Here is a 24494-nt window from a genome sequence, read left to right as displayed (position 1 = left end):
CATGACCAGCGATAGTCTGTGTTTACCATACGGTGCTTTGTTCAGATGGGTTATTTAATATGACATGCGATTATGTGCAAGACTCTGTCCAGAACAGTTGGTGGATTGTAGGGGCTGAAATATGAACCCTCTTGGATGTAATTCAACATTGCAGAACAAGAGAACAAGAACTTGGGCATGTCCTGCATTTTTCAGATGGCCTTGCTTGGTTAAATTCATTATTTGTCGTCCCCTCACCTGTTCTCAGTCAAGATGTAACATTAATGCTCGTATGGCTCTCTGGTATCTCTTGACATTTTATGTTAAAGTATGAGATGATATGAGGGAACTTGGGACAATTTTATGACAAAATATTTCCAAAAAAAAAACATTTTTGTCTGTTTGATTCATGTACAAGTTTTAAATGACATGAGAGTGAATACATGATCACAGATTTTATATTTTGGGGTAAACTTTCCCTTTAACTTTAAAGATTGGATTTGGTGAGTGCAGTCAGCAGCTTTGTGTGCAAATCTAATTTTTTTTCTTCTGCTATAAAGTTTGTCGAAAGGGTTTGGTGTCATAGTTGTGTGCTTATGACACTAAAGTTATACATATGACCATTCAGTTGAACAGTGCAAGCATTTATTTTGCAATTAAATCACACACTGAGTGTACCATAAAAATTGAATCATGTGTTTTATTGGGTGAAAATCATGTACTGTTGAACTCCTTGACGTTTGTATGCTGTCTGGGACTAGTTTGTGGCTTTATTCAGCATGGAAAGAGATGCCGGGGGGGGGGGGGGGGCAGCAGGAAAGCCATAATTTTTCTTATAGTAATTTAGGTCAGAAAAACTTTGAAATACCCCTGCTGTTCCTCTGAGTTTATTTCCTGATCAACACCATTTTGCGAGATCTCTTTTGATCTGACTCCTTCTCACTTTACCACATTCACTTTTAATATCCGCTGCTCAATATAATAATTGTAAAAGGGAAAACAAGAAACCAGTGTAACCTTTATAATGTACCAGGCTTGAGATAAAAATCAGCTTTTTATGTAGACCACAAAAACCAGACTGGAACAGTGTTTAAGTACAAAAACAAGCATGTCAAATCCGTTTAATAGAAGATTCTTTCATCAGACTTAATTCGAAATGGCCTAAATGTCAAGTTGCTCGTGTTATTCTTGTGATTATCTCAAACTGTGTTTCGCTTTGATCTCCCTCCTTTTAATCTTTGTAGTTTTAAGGCGGATTCAAGTCTGATCAGTCTCGGACATGGAACAAGGAGTGTGTGTTTGGCCACGAAATGGGTGATCAAGAGAAAACACAAGCGTAATTATGAATCATATTTCAGCATGAGCGCTTATTTCAAGTTTTAAAAAATGATTTATTACAGGCCAAGTAATGACAAACTAATGGAGTGAGTAAAATGTCCGCAATAAGCAATGTCTTTGTACCCTGCAAAGAAAAAACACAGCTTTGACTTATTTACTAATCTTAGTCATCTTTGTGACTTGGTAATGCTGGTCTGCTGGTGTTAGAGGGGTTTAGGATGCTTGTCAGATGGGCATGCTGAGAGAACAGTGAGCCGGCTGGCTAAACCAGCTGAACATCCGCTGACCAGCCCAGGAGGGAGTTTTCCCAACAGCGTGGACGGCAGAACAGAAAAATCTAAAAAAAGTTAAACCACTTGATCCCCCAGCTTGACCAGCTTGGTCAGGCTGGGAGGACCAGAATCTTCCATCTTAAACCTGCTAAGAAAGCCAACCAGCTTAGCCAAGCTGGCCAGGTCAAACTGGTACCATTTAAAAAGTGTACAAACTCCCTCTAAAACCAACCTGCTACCCCAGCTTAAAGGAGCATTTCACCCGCAGAAACATTAATCTTTATTGAAAGGGTGTTATATTTGTAGTCCAAATGTAACATACATTTAGAATTTGGTGCCTATTTGACCAAGAAAAGAGGTGTTTGTAGTCTCACCCCCTCAACAATGATATTGGACTTCCTTCTTTCAATGATGCAATATGATGATTTTTACATCATTGAAAGAAGGAAGTGCAACACTGAAATCTGTATTTCTCCTGTCTCAGCGGCAACTGAGGAAATGATGCATGACCATTCAAAAACATGACTGGGTTTCTAACTATACAAAGCTTAATGCAAATGGGTGAAGTGTCCCTTTAACTAGCTACCAGTTTAGGCTGGTATTAGCTGGTCTTCTTAGTAGGGTGGTCTATTTTTCTAAAAAGTAGCTTTGCTTCTGAACCAGCTGAAAATCCACTGGCCAGCTAGGGGAGGGGTTTAGACTAGCCAAGATCAGCAAACCAGTTTAGGATGAATTCAGCAGTTTTGTTTTCCCAATAGGGCGGACAGCAGAACGGGAAAGATCTAGAGAGGAAATATTGTACATTACATGATGTTCCTTAAATGCCCTTTATATTAACATTCTCATTTAAAGGTTATTCTGCCCTACTCAAAAGACCAGCTAGCTGGTCTCCCAGCCTGGCTTTAGCTTGTTAAGCTGGTGTAGCAAGCTGGATTTAGAGTGGTTTGGTCACGTTTTTAGTTGATCATGCTGGTCTGAGCTGGTCAGGCTGATTTTAGCTGGTCACCCAGCCTGCTTTTAAGCTGTGTAGGGGCTTGGACACTTTCAAAGCTTGTCTTAGCTGGGCAGGCTGACCAGCTGACCTACCAGTTAAAACCAGCGGTAGTGGCTCAGTGGTTCATGTAGGTTGTCTACAAACTGGAAGGTTGGTGGTTCAATCCCCGGCTCCACCTGACCAAGTGTCGAGGTGTCCTTGAGCAAGACACCTAACCCCAGCTGCTCTTGACGAGCTGGAGGGCACCTTCCAAACTGGATGGCCAAAGGTCTGTTAAAAGTGCTATATAAATGCAATCCATTTACCATTTAAAACCAGTTGACCCACCAGCTTTACCAGCTTGGTCCGCCTGGGAGGACCAGCATCTTTCATCTGCTAAGACCAACTAACCAGCTTAGCCAAGCTTGCCAATAATTCAGCCTTGCTGGTACCAGCTAAAACATGTCCAAAATCACTCTAAAACCAGCCTGCTACCCCAGCTAACTAGCGTAAACCAGGCTGGGAGACCAGGGTGGTCCGTTTTGTTAAAAGTAGCCTACAGTCATGCACACTAGTGCTTTGCTTCTAAATTTTGTCCTTGTACCAACGTGGACATTGTCTATTAATATTCTGGCCATGCTTTCACGCTAGTTTTCATTCACAGTCCTCTGATAGTGTAAACACCCTGCAGATGCCCTCCACTCCAATGTCCTTTACATCCTTTCCACTTCTCTCTTTAAACCCAGACATTAGAGGTCCCATCTCAACCTCATAATATGATCGGAATGGTAATGTACTCGAATGAAATTAAGTAAGAGTCTGTCGTAGTTGGGCCAGACAAGCAGCTGTGGCTGTCAAATTGTCCACTATAGGCCAAGAAATTCAGTTTTTCAGTCACTGTTTGGGGGGAATCTACATAGAAATACCTTGCTGATATTAGAGTTCACCCAAAAATGATGTTTACATTATGAGATAGGAGAACATGTTTTACAAAAAAACAAATGAAACACATCAGCTATTGCAGAAATCTTTCCCTGCCTGTTTACACGGGCAGTTTGGGACACGTCTAAGAAATCCATAATTTTTTTTAATAAACGTCACCTCCTACGCATAAAGCTAATAACAGACCATAACAGCTCATTAAAGGTTTTTTCCACCCGCTGCATGCTGTACCATATGCTAATATCTTAGTTGATTGTCATTCTGGAGCCGTTGACCATAAACACGGTATATCAGCGTGAAATTGAGTCGTAATAGCCAAGTGAGAGAGATGAACTCTTACAGAGGACCTGAGGAAAACTGCCTCACTGATATGACATCGAGCGAGAATGCTTTCCTTGCATGATGTTGGCTGTCTGTGTTTTTTTTTTGGGGATGTGTGTTTGCCTCCTGGAGGAAATAAGAGATGTTGGAGTTCATTCCTCAGCTCATGATGGCAGTTTTGCTGAGTCGCTGCACTGGACCGCCTGCCTCAGCATCCAAACTTGATGATTTCTTCATTCTCACTGCAGCCGGGGAGGGTTCAGGCTTTTTGTCCGACCCGTTGGTCTCTTTATCGCTTCGTTTTTGCTGTTTTTGCTCTGTTGTGTCAGGTCTTAATGAGCTCACAGGCTGTTTACTGTAGTAGAACCAATTCAGATGTACAGCTTCTGATGTACTTGTGTTTGGATAACTGAATCATTGCCATTTTGCCCGTTTTGCTTTTTATCCCTTTTTCATCTTTTCCTATTTTTTACTACTTCTATGTTTCTGTTCATCCCTTTTTCTCTCCCTTCTCTCCCCTTCTCTCATCTCCCATTCTCATCCACTTCTCTTCCTCCTTCTCTTTTCATCCTCCTCTTCTCTTTCTTTTCATCCCCCTCTTTCTCCTCATCTTCCTCTTCTCTTCCTCCTCATCCTCCTCTTCTCCTCCTCCTCTTCAGTTCCTCCTAATCCTCCTTTTATTATCCTTTTATTCTTATCCTCCTCATCTTTTCATCTTATCTTCCTGCTCTTTTCTTATCTTCCTCCTCTTCTTCTCATCCCCCTCTTCTCTTCCTCCTTTTCTCATCCTCCTCTTCTCTTCCTCATTATCCCCATCCTTCTCTTCTCTTTCATCCTCCTCTTCTCTTCTCTTCCTCCTCATCTTCTTTCTTCTTTTTTCCACTTTCTCCTATTCTCTTCTTCCTCCTCATCTTACTCATCTCCCTTTTCTCCTCTTATCTTTCTCTCTCTCTCTTTCTCCTTTTAATTTCTTCTTCTCTTCCTCTTCTTTTCATCCTTCTCTCCCTCTTTTTTCTCCTCTTCACATCTGTACTTCTCTTCATTCTCTTCCTCTTTTTCTCATCCTCCTTTTCTCTTCCCCCTCTTCTTATCATTCTCTTCTCTTCCTCCTCATCTTCCTCTTCTCCTCTCTTATCTCTCTCTCTCTCTCTTTCTCCTCTTCTCATCTGCATCTTCTCTTTCTTCTCTTCCTCCAATTCTCGTCCTCCTCTTTTCTTCCTCCTTATCTTCATCCTCCTCTTTCTACTTTTTTCCACTTCCTCTTAGTCTCTTCTTCCTCCTCATCTTCCTCTTCTCCTCTCTTATCTCTCTCTCTCTTTCTCCTCTTCTCTATTCTCCTCTTAATTTATTTTTCTCTTCCTCCTCTTCTCATCCTCATCCTCATCTTATTTTCCTTCTCTTCCTTCTCTTCCTCATATTCTCATCCTCATTTTCTCTTCCTTTTATACTGATCGTCCTATCCCTCCATTTCTCTTCCTCTTCTTCTCTTCTTCTCATCCTCCTATCCCTCCTTTTTTACTCTCCTCTTCTTTTCCTTCTCTTTTCACCCTTCTCTTTTTCTCCTCTTCTCATCTGCATCTTCTCTTTCTTTTCTTCCTCCAATTCTCGTCCTCCTCTTTTCTTCCTCCTTATCTTCATCCTCATCTTATCTTCCTCCTCTTCTCTTCCTCCTTTTCTTATCCTATTCATCCTCATTCTCCTTTTCTCTTCATCCTCATCCTCCTCTTCTCTTCATCCTCATCCTCCTCTTCTCTTCATCCTCGCATCCTCCTTATCCTCCTCCTCTTCTCTTACTCCTATTTTCTTCTTCCTCTTCCTTCTCATCCTCATCTTCTCCTTTCTTCTCATCCTCATCTTCTCTTTCTCATCTTCCTCCTTTTTCATCTTCCTCCTCTTCTCCTTTCTTCTTCTCTCTCTCTCTCTCTCTCTTTCTCTCTCTCTCTCTCTCTCTCTCTCTCTCTCTCTCGCTCTCTCTCTCTCTCTCTCTCTTTCTCTCTCTTTTTCTCTCTCTCACCTCCTCTTCTCTCTCTCTTATTCTTCCTCTGGACATGCAATAGAAACCAATGGCTCAGATTCTTGTGTATGTAATTCACTCCTGTTGGAGTTAACTGCAGTTTGTTTGTTAAGGAGCAGGTGAAGAGAGAGCGGTGCTTTGAGGCTTTAGTCCATTAATAGGATCAGACAGTTTTGTACTACACCACACTTCTCATTGCACCCTTCGAGCCATGCCGGCCAAAGGCACCGGTGACCAATACACAACGACCATGACCTCAGTGTCTATTCATGTCTAATTAAGTCCCTTTTACTTTTCCATTGTTTGTTTTCTGGCTCTGGAACGTTCGTAACAGATTACATCAGTTCAGCATTTCTACCTGCACTGTGTTTGTAACTTCAAGCACCTGTTTTTTCTTTATAAGGGAGTATCTCAAAAGTACAAGCTGTACATTTTAAGGAAGTTTAAATAATAGCATTTCCCTTAGATTCTGAACCATTATAAAACTTTCTGTTGACCCTAATAGACTTCTTGTACACGTCATATCATATCAGTAGTTCAGGATTGTTTACTGTGAGTGTCACATTGGTACTGGGCAGACATTCCCTATCATCTTATCAGATTTAGGGCTGGGGTGATGATTTTTTTTTTTTGTCAACCTATCATTGATTTTAGCTGTTATTAATGATAGACATACAGGCTGGAGTCAGCAGGGATCTGGCAATATGGTATTGCATTGATATCTGGGCTATGACGCAAGTAAAACTGTAATTTTCTTCTTTACTTATTTATTTTTTATTCTTTTATTTTATAAATGTAATTCTCTTATTTACTTTTTTGCGTGCTTATTTATATAGTGTGTGGAAAAGTCAAATGCTGTTAGGCACGTTAGATGCTTCATCAAAAACATTTAATTGCTTCCATTGACTGTAATAATCCAGAATGATTTTTGTATATACAAATGTCAGACAATATGGCCCTGACAAAGATCTGATCTACAGTCTGGGATAACATGAAGAGAAGCAAAACTGCGGCATGCAAAATCCCTACCCATTACAGTTTTCCAAGCCAAGAATGTTTGGAAATCTATATTGATTTGACTTTTTGGTGTTTAATGTGCCAAGACAACTGCACAATTGCATACATGTATATGCATATATAGTTTTACCCCTAGTTATAGGTACTGTACAACAAAAGACCACATGTGCACCACCGGTTAAACATGTGTGAAGCATGTGAACTATTCTCCAGCCAAATCTCTCCCTGCATTTTTCTTCATTTAATTGATGTCTTTTGTTTTCCAGATGCTTTGCACCATACGAAATATTAATTTCCATGCCTTCAGCTTTTTCTCTGTATTTTCGTCTTTTCTCAAGCGACTTGCTGGGACATCATTCATTTCTCTTCAGCAGCTCGGTGGCCTGGGAAGTTTTGCAAGTGCAGCAGTTTGGAAATTTCACGGAAAGGTTGGGAAAAAACGCGCGAGATGAATGATCCCCTGAGCTCTCTAAAGGAAAATATCCATATGTTTTAATGAGCGCAGGTGTCTTTCTGTACAAATGACCTGTCGTAGTTGATCATCACGACCAAAGCCCTTTTCAAACCACGACACGTTTTACAATCCTGTGGACAAAAATCAATATCAGCAAAGTCTATGATCTATATTTTATGTCTTATCAAATTCGCTGCATCTTTTAAAGGACAGGGTAAATGTAATTAAATGTCAGAGAGGTCGTGGTCGAAATCACATCGGCAATGTAGTACAGGGGACTCAAATTGAGGACAGAAGGCCGACCTATGGTGTAATTTCAGGGCCTGATGCATAAAATGGCTTTGGTCTCATTTCTGCTGTGGATTATGTCTGTGATTTATTGTGTGATGTGATTTATTAATTCCTCAAGTCATAGTCCACATATAAGCTTTGTTCCTGACTGTCTAGTAAGATCTATCAGCGCTAGATCTTAGCTTTGTTTTAACACGGAGGAAAACGCCTTATGAAGCTTTGAGATGCTTTCATCTGTTTTGTCATTAATTGTCATTGCAAAAACCTGTATCCGAGCCCTCTTAATAGTATCTCATTATTTTCTTTGCTGAGGTGAGACCAGACCGTGTTTCCATTTTAGACAAAGTCCATTTGTCATTGAGGGGCCATTGAGGAATTACCCACAATACCTTGTGGCAGTGGGTGCCGCCGGGGCTCCAAATTACCTCGTCACAGCTGCCGTTGTTCTGCACAGTTGACCCGAGCTCTGACTGAATTGATTAGATCCTCGGGCTGAAGTGACGATGTGTTTAAAGCGAGATGATGGAGTATGTCACCATAATGGATTATGCAGACAATTCATTGGTGGTGTCTTGCATGTAAAATATGAACACTGAATATTGATTTTTGGAATAGAAATGCATGTCATTTATTTTGTGAACCGGGTAACAAAACAGAATCCTAGGGTAAATTTACATCCACCACTGTGTCTCAAAATGGAAACATCTTTCGTTGCATTTCATTGCATGGGTGGCAGTGGTTCATGTAGGTTGTCTACAAACAGGAAGGTTGGTGGTTCAATCCCCAGCTTGTCCTTGGGCAAGACACCGAACCCCAGCTGCTCCTGACCAAGCGGGCCGCACAAGCCCTGAAAAGTGAAGCCAAAATGTCTTGATCGCCCCCAGTGACTGGTCCCAGTATAGGTCATAAACCCCGCCTCCAAATGTTATTCAATGGGACTTGAGACCAACTAAAAAATGCAATTACACTTCAATTATCTTTTTTCCGAAGCTGATTTCTGCCATTTACTTTAGTTTTTATCACGGTGATGTAAATTCAAATGTTTGTTTGTAAATAAGTTTGTTTAGTTAGTTATTTAATGCTATAAAAACGGTGGTGTCACATCATGATTGACAGCTGTGATATCGTGTCATATGCGCATTCTGCGAGAGCGAGGGCGGGGTCTTGATTTTGCGGCTTTACTTTCTCCTCACTACTGCGCAGGACTGGTCCCAAAATCGCTACTGCGCAGACTCAAGACCCAAGATGTCAGCGCCGTATCGGGACACTGGCGGATTTACTTTTCACCAATGGAAGTGAGCAAACAGTAGGCTTGCCGCGATAGTCGGTGAAACGGTGATTACCGGTGCTTTAGCCTCTCACCGGTTACTTGCCCACAGCGACACCGTCTTTCACTGTCGTTTTGATATTTTCGTGTAATTAAATCATTTAGTTTCGTTAGAGAGAGCAAACACACTAACAACTGAATGTGTCTGCTGCCTGAATTCAGCGGAGCTGAACGCGCATCACGTCACAGAGCAGCCGGTGTCAGGTTTCATTTATTTATGTCAGTGTGCGAGGCAAGCTGACCGACCACACGAGGGCAGAAGCCGCGTGCTTACTCGTTTTTGTTATAATATAAGCGAGATCATTCATGTTTGTTTTGTTGTTGTGTTTTTCATCAAGAAAAATAATAAACCCATCATTCATGCAGCGCTTTATGGAGAAGTAGCCGGTGGCACTGCTTGGGACTGGCGGGTTCTGTGAGAATTACCTGCGCACATTGACTCAAGCACTTAAGTAAACCAGCTGTTGCACTCGCATTGCACGCAAACAGTTGCGTAATTCAAAAGCGAAAGTAAAATGTGCACGTCTGCATGCGCATTTATAAGCCCCTCCCAGGTTTGTGACGCGCCGATTAACCGGTGGGAAAATTCTGTCACCGCGGCAACCCTAGCGAACAGGCGTCTTCCATCTTTTTTTACAGTCTATGTTCCCGACTAGCTGGATGGCGCCTTGCATGGCTGACACCGCTGTCGGTATGAATGGGCGGCTATTTGTGTTTCCACGAACTTGAATACATGTCACTGAGCGAGATTGTACTTTTTATTTTTCATAGTTTGTGATGTGCACACAACCGCGGATCGCACTTATTACCGCTGCGGTGATGCGGTGGTTATGACAACCATCACCACCCTAGTGCCCATGTGACATGTTGTAAGTGACACAACTGTTTCAGGACACTAATAATGTAATATTCATTGTAGCTTTGCGTTAACAGTGCAAAATAATATTTAATATCGCTTAAAATCGCTTCGGATATAAGCAACTGCCAAATGCATGAATATAAATGTAAGTTGGTAGTTGTGATTTTAGACACACTCTCTCTTTCCATCTGCTCCACGTCCTGAATATATCCTTGATGGTATTAAAATACCCTGGTACACAGAGTTCCCTGGTTTATCACTCGTATACTCTTATGCAGTTCTTATGTAACCTCAAGCCGCTGGCTTCATGCAGTGTTTTTTTGTCAAAGCGTTTGTAAGCATTGAAAAGCAGTATTACAAGAGCACTCTTCTGGCTTCTGATGTCTCAATGAGCTTGTAAATGTTTCAAAACGATTTGGCACACGAGAGGCTTGTCATGAAAGAATGTAAAACATAAATATGGGACTTTATGCGTTTAATGACAGCTCAAGGGTAGGAAAGATAAACATAAAGCAATATGCTAAAGTAAACCTCCCGGTGGAAAATAAATACTGGGGAACGTGCAAAAACATCCAGGTTTTCTGTTTGCTTTTGTGCGGATCATCCTCTACCTCAGAAGTTCATGATGATGGTGGCTGTATGCTAATGATTGATTTGATTTATTTTTACACTATTGTGAACCTTTCTAAAGTGATTTAACACCTCCAGCATCCTCTGGGCTCCCTGTGTCACTGAATTGCAGGCGGGGTTAATGAGGTTTTCTTCAAACATAATTTCTCTCTGATGATAAACAGCAGATTGGAGGAACCCTTTGTGGGTTTCAGTCGTTGCTTCGTGTTCACGCTTGAAGTGTTGTGGATGTCCAGATGTTGTGGAAGAGTGAGGGATAGAGAGATAAGCGTGCAGTCTGATGTTGATGTTGGAGCTTATGCTATGGAGATAAGTCAGCTGGCCAAAATGGCACTCTTGACCCCTGCGGTCCACACTTTGGTTATATACTTTATAGACTTTGTGTTTAAGCATTATTGTAGATGGATGCAGATCTCACGGTGTTTGGGAATAAGCCCCATTACTTCCATGTCCAGCGGAAACGGCTGTTTGCTTTGGAGCCACTCACTGATTGGAGAGATGGATGCTGGGCAGACAGGCAGCCAACTTAAAAACCAACGCCTTCCTTTACATCACAGCAGTTTCCTGAATGCTGTACATAATGCTTGTTCCTGTTTTTCTTTACCTCCTGCAGTAACCTCAAATCATTAGGTCTTAAGTTCACTCTTGGTCCATTTTTCTATGTATATTTAGACACTTTTGTGTTATTAAAACCTCAATTTTTGTTTTGATCAGTGAGATTACCCATCAGACAAAACATTCAGTACTGTTAAGAAAATGTTTTCCCCAGTCTGTGAAATTCAGGTTAAATAATCTAACGATGAGATTTGAAATACCAACAGAAACTTTTGGTATTTTGCAGATAAAGATTTTTCTTCAGGATAACTCTCTGGTCTCCTCATGTCCTCTGAAATATAAATTAGACAAAAAAAAGTAATATACTTCAGCCAATTCAGTCCTACTACTTTCCCAGATTCTCTTTAAGACCTTGGTGACAGAGATCCCTCTTCCCCATTTTCGCAATCTTTCTCTTTCACACACTCCTGTCCTACTTAACCGCAACGTTTGTAACACTAGCTTGAGCACCTCTGCAGATCCTGCATGGGAAAATCTCAGGAGCGTTGTTCTTCTGCCCCCAACAAGAGCGGTGTTGAGAAAGAGATCTTATCCTCAGAGGTGTAACTTGTCTGGATTGTCACAGTTTTGTGCTGGACCTCAGTTATCAAAGGGTTTCAGTTTCTGCTGAAAAGCAAAACATTTAGCTTCATTCACTTACATTCACAGAGCAGGCTTTGTTGGAGCTGTGTTTTGTTTTTTGTGTGCTCTTGTGAGGGTGTGTGTGTGACTGCATATGTGAGAGAGTGAGTGTGTGCATGCTTGCATGTGTTAGGGCTGCACAATATATTGAAATTAACAAAAATACCACAATGGTTTACAATTACTGAATGTTTTTCTTACTTCCAAACTTCGAGTGAGGTGAGTGAGTGAGTGGTTTGCAATTACTGAATGTTTTTATTACTTCCAAATTTCAAGTGAGTGGGTTAGTAAGTGGGTTAGAAAGTGATTGAGTGAGTGAGTGGGTGGCTAAATGAGTGAGGGAGGAAGTGGGTTAGTTAGTGAGTGAGTAAAAAGTGAGTGAGTTATTGAGCAAGTGAGTGAGTAATTGAGTGATTTAGTAAGTGAGCGAGCGAGTAAGTGGGTTAGCGAGTGAGTGGGTTAGCGAGTGAGTGGGTTAGCGAGTGAGTGGGTTAGCGAGTGAGTGGGTTAGCGAGTGAGTGAGTGATTTAGTGGGTTAGTTAGTTAGTAAGTAGGTGAGTTAATAAGTTAGTTAGTTAGTGAGGTAGTGAGTTAGTGAGCTAGTTAGTTAGTTAGTGAGTTAGTTAGTAAGTGAGTGAGTGAGTGAGTGAGTAAGTTGGTTAGTAAGTAAGTGAGTTAGTAAGTAAGTGGGTTAGTTAGTGAGTTAGTTAGCAAGTAAGTGGGTTAGCGAGTGAGTGGGTTAGCGAGTGAGTGGGTTAGCGAGTGAGTGGGTTAGCGAGTGAGTGGGTTAGCGAGTGAGTGAGTGATTTAGTGGGTTAGTTAGTTAGTAAGTAGGTGAGTTAGTTAGTTAGTTAGTAAGTGGGTTAGTGAGTGAGTGGGTTAGCGAGTGAGTGAGTGATTTAGTGGGTTAGTTAGTTAGTAAGTAAGTGAGTTAGTTAGTAAGTGAGTTAGTTAGTAAGTGAGATAGTTAGTAAGTGAGTTAGTTAGTGAGTTAGTTAGTGAGTTAGTTAGTAAGTGAGTTAGTTAGTAAGTGAGTTAGTTAGTAAGTAAGTGGGTTAGAAAGTTAGATAGTAAGTAAGCAAGTGAGTGAGTGAGATAGTTAGTGAGTAATTGAGTGAGCAAGCGAGCAAGCAAGTTAGTAAGTGAGCAAACGAGTGAGTGAGCGAGTTAGTAAGTAATATAGTGAGTTAGTAAGTAATATAGCGAGTTAGTAAGTAATATAGCGAGTTAGTAAGTAAGTGAGTGAGTTAGTAAGTAAGTGAGTGAGTTAGTAAGTAAGTGAGTTAGTAAGTAAATGAGCGAGTGAGTTAGTGAGTAATTGAGTTAGTGAGTGAGTGAGCCAGCAAGTAATTGAGTGAGTTAGTAAGTAATTGAGTGAGTGAGTGAGGTCCTATCATGGGAGACATTATTTGTTGCAAGCTGCACTGTATCACTGTAAGTTTGTTTTAGCATAAGCCCAACTTCTGAAATCTGTGGATCAGAAAGTTTGATTTGATAGTGTGACATGGCTCTTACCAATAAAAAAAATATATATTGTGCTTTTCACAATTGTTCATTGTTACAAAGCAGCTTTACATTGAATAGAAACAAAGAATATACAGAAAATTCAAGAAACACTGAGAGCATGGCAATTTTGAATAAAGTTTAGAATGAAGTACATGGAGGTGTTCAAATTTATTTCCGTGTAGAATAATATCATAAGTAATATTAAAATTAATTAGTGAAATCTTTAAGATTGTAAACAGACCATTATAATAAATGCAGCAGTAACGTAGTGTACAAAAAAGACAAATAAGCTAATGTCAGCGTCATACTTACAGCATCTTGACAAATAACCCATTTACCTTTAAGAGTCATCTACTGAGCTTTCATGCCCCCTGAAGGTCTGAATCAGTGTCGAGGTGGCAGAGTTCATAAACGCCCCTGGCCTCAGAAGTGCAGATTTCACCTGCTGTCCCGTCCAGCTGCTTTCTGCACACCATCCAGTCTTAAATCTCTAGAGATTTGACCCAAATAGCAGGCCTCAGGGAATATTGAAACGCAGCATCAACAAACCACCCCAATCTGTCAAGTAAAGAGTGAGGGTGCAAAAACAGATCTAGATTTTTAGGCCTTAGGAATGAGATGATGCTTTAGTAGTCCCGTGACAACTGATGTGATTGATTGTTTAGGCTCCCCAGTAGGAACAAGCGGTTGTTTTCTTAAGAGACCGTATTCCTGTACCTAGTTTGTGCACTGCAAATTCAAACCAGCAGTAGTGTAGTGCCTTGACCAAAATTTGCATGCAGGGGAAAAAAAAGTGCAATTACGGAGAGAAGCTTTGTTTTCTTCTTTAACAGCTCCTGACTCAATGCAATCCTCCTTTGGAGTCAGCGAATCTACGACAGCTTCTATTGTGTCGTAGTGTTTTCACTTAGACCCGCGTTAATGACTCTTGCTAATGGGCCGAAGCTTCCCCTCTCTTGCGGTGTAACTAGAGAATAAGAGAAGGTCATACGTCTGTTAAAGGAATCCGTTTTCTTCTGCACTTACAAAGCAATACCAGGCTATCGCACGTCCCCCGATACCTATGCTTTCACCACAGGAGCAGATATTGTGGATATCGCAGAGGAGTTCATTTACCAAGGTACACTTTGTGCGGTTGTTTACACGTTTCTGATATGTTTGTCAGATTGTTCTGTGCCTGTACTTGCGACGGTGAGGGCAACGGTGCCCGGTGCCTTGTGGAAAAAGGGCTACGGAGGATATTAGCCAGGAATCTTTAAATAAATGTAATATCCGACTCGGCTGTCGGAAGTTCACACTCGGGGCAGCAGCAGTAATTTTCCCCTCATGTCTTTTTCGCCTTGTAATGGCTCTATATTTCCTGCTCGCTCTGCCAGCGGGCTTGCTCGGAGAGGAAGGGGGGTGGAAACAGCCTGGCAGCGGAGATAGGCACACGGTTCTTCTTACGATGCTCTGCAGACTGAAAACAGACCGATTCCCTTTGGGCAAAATAGTCTGTCTGGATCTCTCTCTTTTTCTCTCTCTCTCTCTCTCTCTCTCCTCTCTCTCTCTCTCTCTCTCTCTCTCTCTCTCTCCTCTCTCTCTCTCTCTCTCTCTCTCTCTCTCTCTCTCTCTCTCTCTCTCTCTCTCTCTCTCTCTCTCTCTCTCTCTCTCTCTCTCTCTCTCTCTCTCTCCTCTCTCTCTCTCTCTCTCTCTCTCTCTTCTCTCTCTCTCTCTCTCTCTCTCTCTCTCTCTCTCTCTCTCTCTCGTCTTTCCTTAACTTAGAGGTTCTGTCGCCGGAGGAAGTTTTCTTAAGTCTGGTGATGACTGACAGGGACAATGCCTCCGTTCAGTCTATGCATTCCATGTGCACTGTACTGTACCATCATCTCGGCAGCTTTCTGCATGCAGTCTTTCATACATGCAGTAAAAATCTCCTTTTCCTGTCTAGCTTAGGGTTTATGTAGCTTGGGGTTTTTGTAAATTCTGCTAATATAGCTTTTATGGTTCAGTGACAGTCTTAAAGGCATAGTTTATCCAAACCGTTAATGAGCCACATTCACTAACATAATATTCATTTTTCCGACTATGGATGTAAATGGGGCTCATGATCGGTTTGGTTACAAACATTCCTCAAAATATCTACCTTCGTTTTCAAATACATTTATACAGGTTTGCTTTCTCTGCGGAAAATTTTATGTTCCAAAAACTACCCTTATATAATTTTTCTTCATTTAATGTATGGAAAGGCTTTTCTAGTCAAATACAATGCTTGTTATTTATCATAATAATTGATTAAATGTCAATTTTTATTAGATTATAATTAGTGCTGGGAAAAGATTAATCGCATACAAAATAAGTCATTTTTTGCCTTATATATGAGTCTGCACTGTGTGTAATTATTATGTATAAATTTAAACACACACACACACACACACACACACACACACATACATATATACATTTCAGATAGGGATGCACCGATACCACTTTTTTGGAATACGAGTACGAGTATGAGTACTTGCATTTCAGTACTTGCCGATACCGAGTACTTAATAAAAACATGATTTAAATTTACAGGTAACAGCTTTAGTCATATAATTTAACAAAAAAACAAGGGACTAGTTTTCCAGTTTGTTGTAAACTCTGCCTCTTTGGACAACACAAGAGGCATTAACCCCTTACACGCCACTCAAACATAGACATTTCTCAGACCGTGGTATCGATCCCTGGTATCCGGGGACTTTTAACGAGTATGAGTACTTTAGAAAATGTGGTATCGAGGCCGATACCCGATACCAGTATCGGTATCGGTGCATCCCTAATTTCAGAACATTTTTATTTACATATCCATTTAATATAGAATATATAAAAATATAAATAAATATATATACACATGCAAATGTTTCTTAAATACATACATGAATGTGTGTGTATTTATATATATACATAATAATTACACACAGCGCACACTTATATATTATGCAAAAATCACTTTTTATTTTGTATGCGATTAATCGCGATTAATCTTTTCCCAGCACTTATTATAATCAATTTATGAGGACAATAAGATTTGCCATAATACCATATATTTTGGTCTGTCATTTTGTTTTCTATCATTTATTTATGTAAAGCTGCCTTAAAACAATGCAACTTTGTTAAAAAGTACTATATAAATAAATTTGAATTGACTTGACTGCGTTTCTGTGAGTCAGAGCACTAGCACCCCCATTAGGACGAAGTTAGTATTGCACCTGCAGGCTTCAACCATACTTTACATTTTGGCAGATGCTTTATTATCCAAAGCTAATTTCAAAGCATTCAAGCTATACAGGTTTGAAACTTTTCTGTCATTGGGTTTGTGCCCTGTGTTTCCGTTTTGTACCTTTACAGGAATACAAAACAGAATACAATTTTGGGTAGATTACTGTACCGTAACGACCTACATTGTTAGAACAAAATGATCAAAATATGTACCCAATATGCACTAAAATGAAATCCTTAGGTTCAAAGCTGTACTTTTTGAAAGGGTATAGCCGCAGTGACAGCTGGGGTACATATTCTGCCCATTTTTACTGACAGTGTACATTTGTTTATCAGTAAGTGTGTTCCCGGACCTTTGCATTGCTAACACAGCGCTGTCCCATTTAAGCTACAGTCCATTAAGGTACAAGAAGGTGAAAAAGTTGCAATTGGGGCAGTACCTTTTTTAAAAAGTAAAATTTTGTTCCTAAAAGTTGGTACACATTAGGACCTTTTTTAAAGGTACAGTTTTTTAAAGGTACCGTCCCCGTCCCAACTTCTGTACCTTTTTTCTGAGAGTGTACAGGATCAGTTAAGGTGCCGTTTAAACACATCAGGGATCTCACTTGGGTCACCTGCTAATAACAGTCTCCTTTTATATTTTTATTTCAGGTCTGGAATTGTGATTTATGTCACCTTTTTTTTTTAATTCCTCAATGCAGAGCTCTTTTTGTGGATTTTCGTTAGCGACATTAAAGTGGGTCTCTTCTGATCTGCTTTGATCTTTTAAAAGCAATCACACACTGTAGAGGCGTTGCGAATAATTGCAGGTTATGAAAGCACGGTGCATGTGCAATACTTGAAAGTGAGAAAATGAGAATGGTCATTGAAATTGCATGAGCCAAAAATATAACATCAAATGCACGAGCAGATCTAATACTGTACCTTTTTTAATATTTTCATTTATTTACTTACCAAACACTTTCATCCAAAGCGGCCTTTTGCCAAGCGTTTGTAACTCCTGCATCCCGTTTAGTTTGGCCGTGGAGCCTGTTGCCTGACTGTCTGCGCTGGTTAAATATCTCCCGCCGAATACTGTGGTCTGTGGTTACGGAGTGGTCCTGATGCACATTGCAGTCAGTAATGTTCCTGTTTGTTTGCATCACTAATATTTCTCTTATTTGCTCTTCGCAGGAAACGTTTTATCTCGGTTTGCATAATTTTGTGCTGCCTTCTGGCTATTTTGTTGATGCTGTCGTTCAACCTTCAAAAACTATTTGCCGTAGAGCAATAAAATCTGACCCTGAGGAGTGCATGTTATCCTATTGTTGTGTCTGCAAAGAATTGGGATTTAGGCATTGTTGCCAGGCGGTAAGCTGGAATGCTTCTCAAACATATCTCTTACTTCTTATTTGTCTTCTGTCAGAGTATTTATTTATGCATGCTAGAGTTCTGGAGTGTTGCCATGTGTGGGCTTGTTTTGATCTTTTGCTGTAAGATAAAAATTATTTGGGATGTGAAAAGAAACCAGCAGGAGTGAGGCAACAGTGCCCCCTGTGTTCCAAAAAGTGTACTTGTAGCTCACTCTCTCTTGTTGGTTGTTTTATGATTTTGAAATAAATAGTTTTGTTTTATATATTAGATTTATACATTAAATTGAGCTTACATCCAAAGCAGATGGGCGATTCTTGCGAAATTAGACTTATGAAGTGTCATGAAACATTTTAATAAAAAAATTAATAAATTCATCTCTTCATATACTATTTTGCAACATCATACAAACCAATTTTGTTATTTTTTTCCACATTTAAGGGGAAAATTTTCATTACCGCAACGTGTCCATGACTGGATTAGGGTTCTTTGACATGGAAATATTTATAATAAAAAAATCTAAAAAATCTAAAGCTTCAGTGCATGTTATGCTATAAACATTTACAGTAAAGAAACATGTGGTATTTGGTGATCATTGGTAAATGTAGAGACAATAATAAGGAATATAAATGTGTCCAAGATCAATTTTCTCATCCTCCGCAACAATTTTCAATCATTGTTTAAGACCTCAAGGAACTAACATTAAAAACAAAAATTGTTGTAAGGGACATAATTGACTGTAACACTCAAGATGGCTACCAGGTAAGCAGTTCTTATTTTTTCTCTCCAGATAAAAGTTGAAATTTTGTTTGTCATAGTACCTAGACAACTTTTTAGTTCTCATTACCGAAACATTAGTTTGTAAATGCATATATTTAATGTAATATCATGTTGCGATAATGATAATTTTTTATAATGATAATCTAAATAATGTAAATGATTCTATAGGAAATATATTTTAAATCCTCTAAAAATAATGTTCATAATAAGTTCAGACCTTAATCTTATATGTGCAAAAATAAAATAAAAAAAATCTGATGCTCGACACCTTCTAAATCTAGATTTCATGAAAATCACCCAGATGTGCAATTATGTTTTGCAGTCTAGAGTCTTAAAAAATAAAAGTCTTTGTCAGACTCTATGAAGAACCTTTAACATCCACAAAACCTTTCAGTCTTTATTGAGAAAGTAGAGAAAGTTTTAGCGTGTGTTTTAGTCATTTACTGTAGTCTGTAAACTCAGGCCCGTAATTGAAAGTTTCGACTCCCTGCTTCTTCTCAATCTGATCCGTCCAAACAAAACACACTTGCGTGCATGCAATGGCAAGATGCTGTCCTGTGTGGGCATTTACTCTCAGTGTATTCTCAGTGGACACGTGGTGGCTGTCAGGGTTAAAGAAACAGAGCTGTACGGTTTTCCGCTGATTTTATTGGACTGCTGTTATTTTTCCTCTATAAAGCTTCCTGCTGCTGTTTTGGCTTCAGCTGTTTCTGGCCATGCAAGCAATAAGTCCATGACCTGAAAGAAGGCCTGTTTTAGCTCTTCCTCAAGCATTTGAAGATGTACACATACTAGTAAATAAATTGGGCTGTGAATGCCTGTCTAGTTTTAACTGTAAGAAAAATGGTCCCAAGCTGTCACTGGGGGCAGTACTCTTTTAAAAGGTCTTTTAAAGTGCACTTATTTTGATTATAAAAAAACGTTATTTGTGTATTTGATTTAATACAATGTGTTCGCGTGGTAAAAAAAATATTTTCCACATACCATCAATTTTTTTTGCTCCAGATTTCTCTTCCTTCCTCAAACGCTCTGATTTGTTACAAAGCTCATCGATCTGTAAAGTGCCCTCCGATTGGTCAGCTTACCCACTAAAGTCCACTATCCACATAAATGTGGGCGCTGCCATCTTTGAGCGCTCTTGTTTATGACTTGTTTATAAAGCTAAAGGTAGTCTATTGCAAAGGACATAAGTGTGCCGTTTTGACTGGCTTTTTATGTTTTATTATGAAATCCAGGAAGACCGACATAATTTGTGCAGTTAGGAGTTGCCATAATAGCTAATACAAACGCAGTAAACCTCTACAAAATATTTGTTTTAACCATAATACAAGCACAAGAACGTAATGTGTATGTGGCGCGCATGCACTCATGATCTGGATTTACAAATCCATCCAGTAAAACATTTCATAGAAACTGCCAGTAAACAATAAATACAATAATTGTTTAAAAACAACTTATATTATGCTGATAAAAATATGCAGATTTATTTATTCTGCTATATATTATTATAAAAATGCCATTACAGTACAGAATATATATGACATAATCTGCTTAGTTAATGTTTATAATAGTTCGTAATGTGTTTGAGCGTACTTTTGTTATGTTTTAAATGAAAAAGCAAATAATTTAAAAATAAGCAAATAATTTCCTAAGCTCATGTCTCCACTTATTACACGGCTCTCTGGAATGCTTGATTCTGATTGGTCAGTTGAGACATTTGCAGGTTCGTTCTTTTCAAATAATAACCGCTCCAAAGTAATAACGCATAGCCGGTAGTACTACTTGTATGTTTAAAATCCCTCCGCGCCAACAAAGATTACTGTTTGGCGCCATCTTGTGACAAACACTGGACAACCACAATTAAGAATGGAAAAAGTTTGACATTAATTTTAACATGTACGGAAACAAAACATTTAAACAGTGGATAGAAGAACGAACAACGACAAGACACAGAGAGCTTACTGAGACTGAACTTGACAAAATAGAGCATGACAGCTACGAAGCCAACGCACAAAAAAATACAGAATGGGCATTAAAACTTCTCAAAGACTGGCTAAAAGAGAAAAAAATGGAGACAGACAGGTATGAAGCAGAGGATCTTAATAAGGTATTGTGATAAGGTATTATTTTATGCTTCTGTGCAAAGTTTCGCGGAAGGATAAAAATGTTAATTTAAAACAAATATGCCAATAAAATGTTTCAAATTCATATTCATGTCCAGTTTTTTTCTTATGTGGCAAGTAGCCGTGTAATAAGCGGGATAATGTAGAGGCAGCCGGTAGTTATCGGGAAATAAGCCCCTTCAGTGTGATACAAGACCCTCCGCTTCACGTCCTGATCACACTGTCGGGGCTTATTTTCCGATAACTACCGGCTCCCTCTACATTATCCCTTACCTAGTGCGTAAGAAGTGATGTAATAATATTTTCATAAAACAAAAACAATAATTATTACATGTAGTAGTTGAATATGTTTATTATTGTTCAAATAACTTACAATGTGTTGAATGATAAAGATGCTGCCGAATGTCGGACCGCCTGAAGCTCGACGTGTCACCATAAAAACTCAAAGAAGTCCATTAAAAATTGCCGTTTAAACCAGAGGGACAGCTGTGACATTTAAACCAGCCCCTGAAATGGTTAAAAACACAAAGTCTTGGTAAATTCCATGTACAAGCGCTCGACTGACTTTCCCATTGTAAAGATACTGGTATGTCTCTGTGCTTTTATAATTGCGCATTGAAGACCCGTCACCTTCGATCAACAACACAAAATGATTGAATATATCTTCATATATCAAGCCACTTCTGAATTTGGTGTAGTAAATATTAACTGTTTTTAAATCATGTTTTATGCGTGCTCCCACTACACTGGTTTCTACCGGCTGGCTATTGAAACGGACGTCTCGCACAAAGAAGGAAATCCGTCACATCACTTACTTCCTTATATGCTTTTTTGAGAAAAAGGTGGATATTGCGAAAAATACGAATTTGTACTTTGATATAGTTTCAGTGTCTGTTAACAAGAAAGCTATTAAAACGATCACAATTTGTGACATATGTTTAATATGCTTGTAATCTTATTTTGTAATCTTTTCCCCTTTCTTCTTATAGGATCTTAATTTGAATTTTCATATGTGATCCATCAGATTTTTAAATATGATATGAACTATACTTTTTGTATCTGTAAATGTTGCAAAAAAAACCATACTTAATTTATTGAATAATCATGTGGCTTTTACGCATGTCATGTGACCTGTAAATTGAAAAAAAAAATAGTTTTGCATTATATTCCTTTTCGGAATTGCCTGGTAAACCACCTTACTTGAGAGTAAAAACTTTTATGCAAATTTGCCGGGTTTCCTTTGGGTGCGTTTTCAAATCGCTATTTCAATTTGCGCAATTTAAAGGGTAATGGCAACATAGCAAGTGACACCTAGGAAAGATTTTTTTTTCGAACAGTGTGTGACATTTGTAAAAATTCAGATGATCCCATCTGTGTTTTATCTTTCCTCCATGCTGTTATTGTTCCGTCTCTCTTTGCTTGGCTGGGATCGTCCGTCTGTGGCTTTGGACTGAGGAACTTATCTTTCCTATTTCCCTTTTTTATTTCAGTGTACTTTTACAAGGGACAATTGCAGCCGAGGTCGCGTTGTTCTCATAGATACGACTGATTTGTTTAGCACAGTGGTGAGATCATAGTTTAACGGTGCTAACCTTCATATAAAGAGATTCAGGAACTTGGATCGATAAAGATCCATGTGGTCTGTTAACTTGATGTGGAATCTGAAACTGCTTTAAAATATGCAGATCTCATGTGAGGTGATGGATGATATGAAGACATGTTGGTTTAGGTCGATGATGACTAACATTTGCTGTCATATTTTCTGTGCAGGTTTAGGAGAACAACTGGTGGTACAGCTGGTGTGCTGACAGCAAGTGGAAACTGAGGTATGTATCTTCTGATTTTTTATAAATATATATCCGTTACTCTCTTCATTCACTTCATTACCACACAGGTCTCGGTTTATAAATCACTTGGTCAGTAAACTTAACTCATTTGGTTGGCAATAGTCCTGTTTTTCGCCAGGTTTGTAACCAGATTGCATACATCCCAGCTTCTCCTGCCATTTCAATAGTGTACAGTCATGTACTGTGGATAGTGTGCAAATGTTTTTGTTTGTCTGAAATGTGTGAAATGCTGTTTACAGGAATGAATCAGATATTTTCTCTTTTTATTCATTATTTGGGCATTCAGAACATGATTATCTTGAATGTATACATTTTGATTTAGATGAGTGGAAGCCACTGATGTAAATAAATAAACTGCAATAGTAATGCATTACTATTTTCATATTGTGAACGTCTTTGATGTAATGCTGTAGTTCCACTTGATTCCATTAGAGGGCGCTTAACAGCCGTGAAACCCACACATCTTTATTGGCCTGTGAGACTTGAGGGCCATCAGCAGTTTATTGATATTGGTCATAATAATGTTGTATAGCTGTATGTTATGTGGTACTTAATGAGTTTAGTAGTGTAAGAAGTGTATTTATAAGTGTTGGTTAATTGTATACACTGTACAAGTGGCGAGGCCAGGAATTTTAAACTAAGTGGACATCGATGAAATAGGGTGGACCTCAATGCCTACTCTCAAATTCACATCATTTTACAATATAGTAGTGATTAAATGGATTACATTATGGTTTTTGAGTCGTTGATCCAATAATTTTTGCATCCGCAAAAAAGGAAAATAAAGAAAATGAAATCAAGAAATTATAAGCAAAAGTAGAAAAGACCAAGGTTAAAAATAAAGTATTACAACAGTATTTAGGAACAAGAATCAAATGAATAATAACACGGTCTTATTCATTCTATAAATTAAATATAATTCATCTTTTTAAAACAACAGAAGTGATTTACCATTTGTTGTATAATGACATAAACATAAGCAGATTTTTTGAGGGTACTGTCACTTTAAGACTGAATAAGCACGGATCCATATGCACATCTGATTTCTTTTGATCGGTTTGCGTTCACTTTAAGACATAAGTGACTGTTTTTATGAGAAACCTTGCCAAGACTGTGATTTTCCAGATATTTTTGCACATATGTGTCCGGTCAAGCGTATTGAGATTTTGTGTGTGTGTGCTTTTTGAAATGCAATGCATGTCTCCATGCATGCACTTAAGTGTTTGTAGTTGATTATATTTCTGTGTCTTTGTGCACAGTAAACAGCTCACTTTAACATCATCTTGCGCTAAAATAGTTTAAAATGGCTTGAATGTTAACATTTGCAAGTTTTAGAAACACATGCAAATGATAAACTTTGATAAATAGTTATTTATTTCTGAATGATGTATAAGAGATTATTATCCTTTATGTGGGATTTTTCACAAACATATTTTCTGTCTCAACATTTCTCAACAAATCGTCCTTTGTGCTCATCAGAACAAAGAAATGTATGCAGGTTTGTAACAACATGAGAGTGCGTAAATGATGACAGAATTTTCATTTAAGAATAGTGCAGTGCTTTGCTTTGGCCACATGATGGCGGAAGAGTTTTTCCTTTAGTTTTTTTTATACGAGGTAGCTGATATAAAACAGACACTCATCACACTGCTTTATGATTATTAATACTTAATATTTTTATAGACACTTATATTTAATATATGTGCATTTGGTGCATATATAATTGCATTATGTGTTCTCTTTCATTTTATCTCATATTATAATATAACAATAAATAAAACAATTACATCATATATTATTTCTTGTTAAGGGTGTGACAAGATTTTGCAAAATGATTGTCATATAAAGTCTGAGACACATTGTGTTTGTCTGTTGATCAGTATCAGATGTTAAGTGTCTCTGCAGATTAAAGCCTCATTCGGTGGCTGTATCATTTCTATTGAGTTGGACGAATATTACATGGATTTAAATGTTGTTTGCATTTTCTCAATC

General features: G+C 38.8%; 1 protein-coding gene across 1 annotated transcript in view; it reads left to right on the top strand.

Moving 5' to 3' along the window:
* Positions 1-24494, top strand: part of adarb1b (adenosine deaminase RNA specific B1b) — a 171415-nt gene that overhangs the window by 89391 nt on the left and 57530 nt on the right. Inside the window, exon 3 of the mRNA XM_065252256.2 lies at positions 22426-22481. The gene's annotated coding sequence lies outside the window, so the exon portion shown is untranslated. The remainder of the gene's footprint in view (positions 1-22425; positions 22482-24494) is intronic.

Source organism: Paramisgurnus dabryanus, chromosome 15 (assembly GCF_030506205.2).
Source record: "Paramisgurnus dabryanus chromosome 15, PD_genome_1.1, whole genome shotgun sequence".
Classification (NCBI taxonomy): Eukaryota; Metazoa; Chordata; class Actinopteri; order Cypriniformes; family Cobitidae; genus Paramisgurnus; species Paramisgurnus dabryanus.
This window is presented reverse-complemented; position numbering and strand designations above follow the sequence as displayed.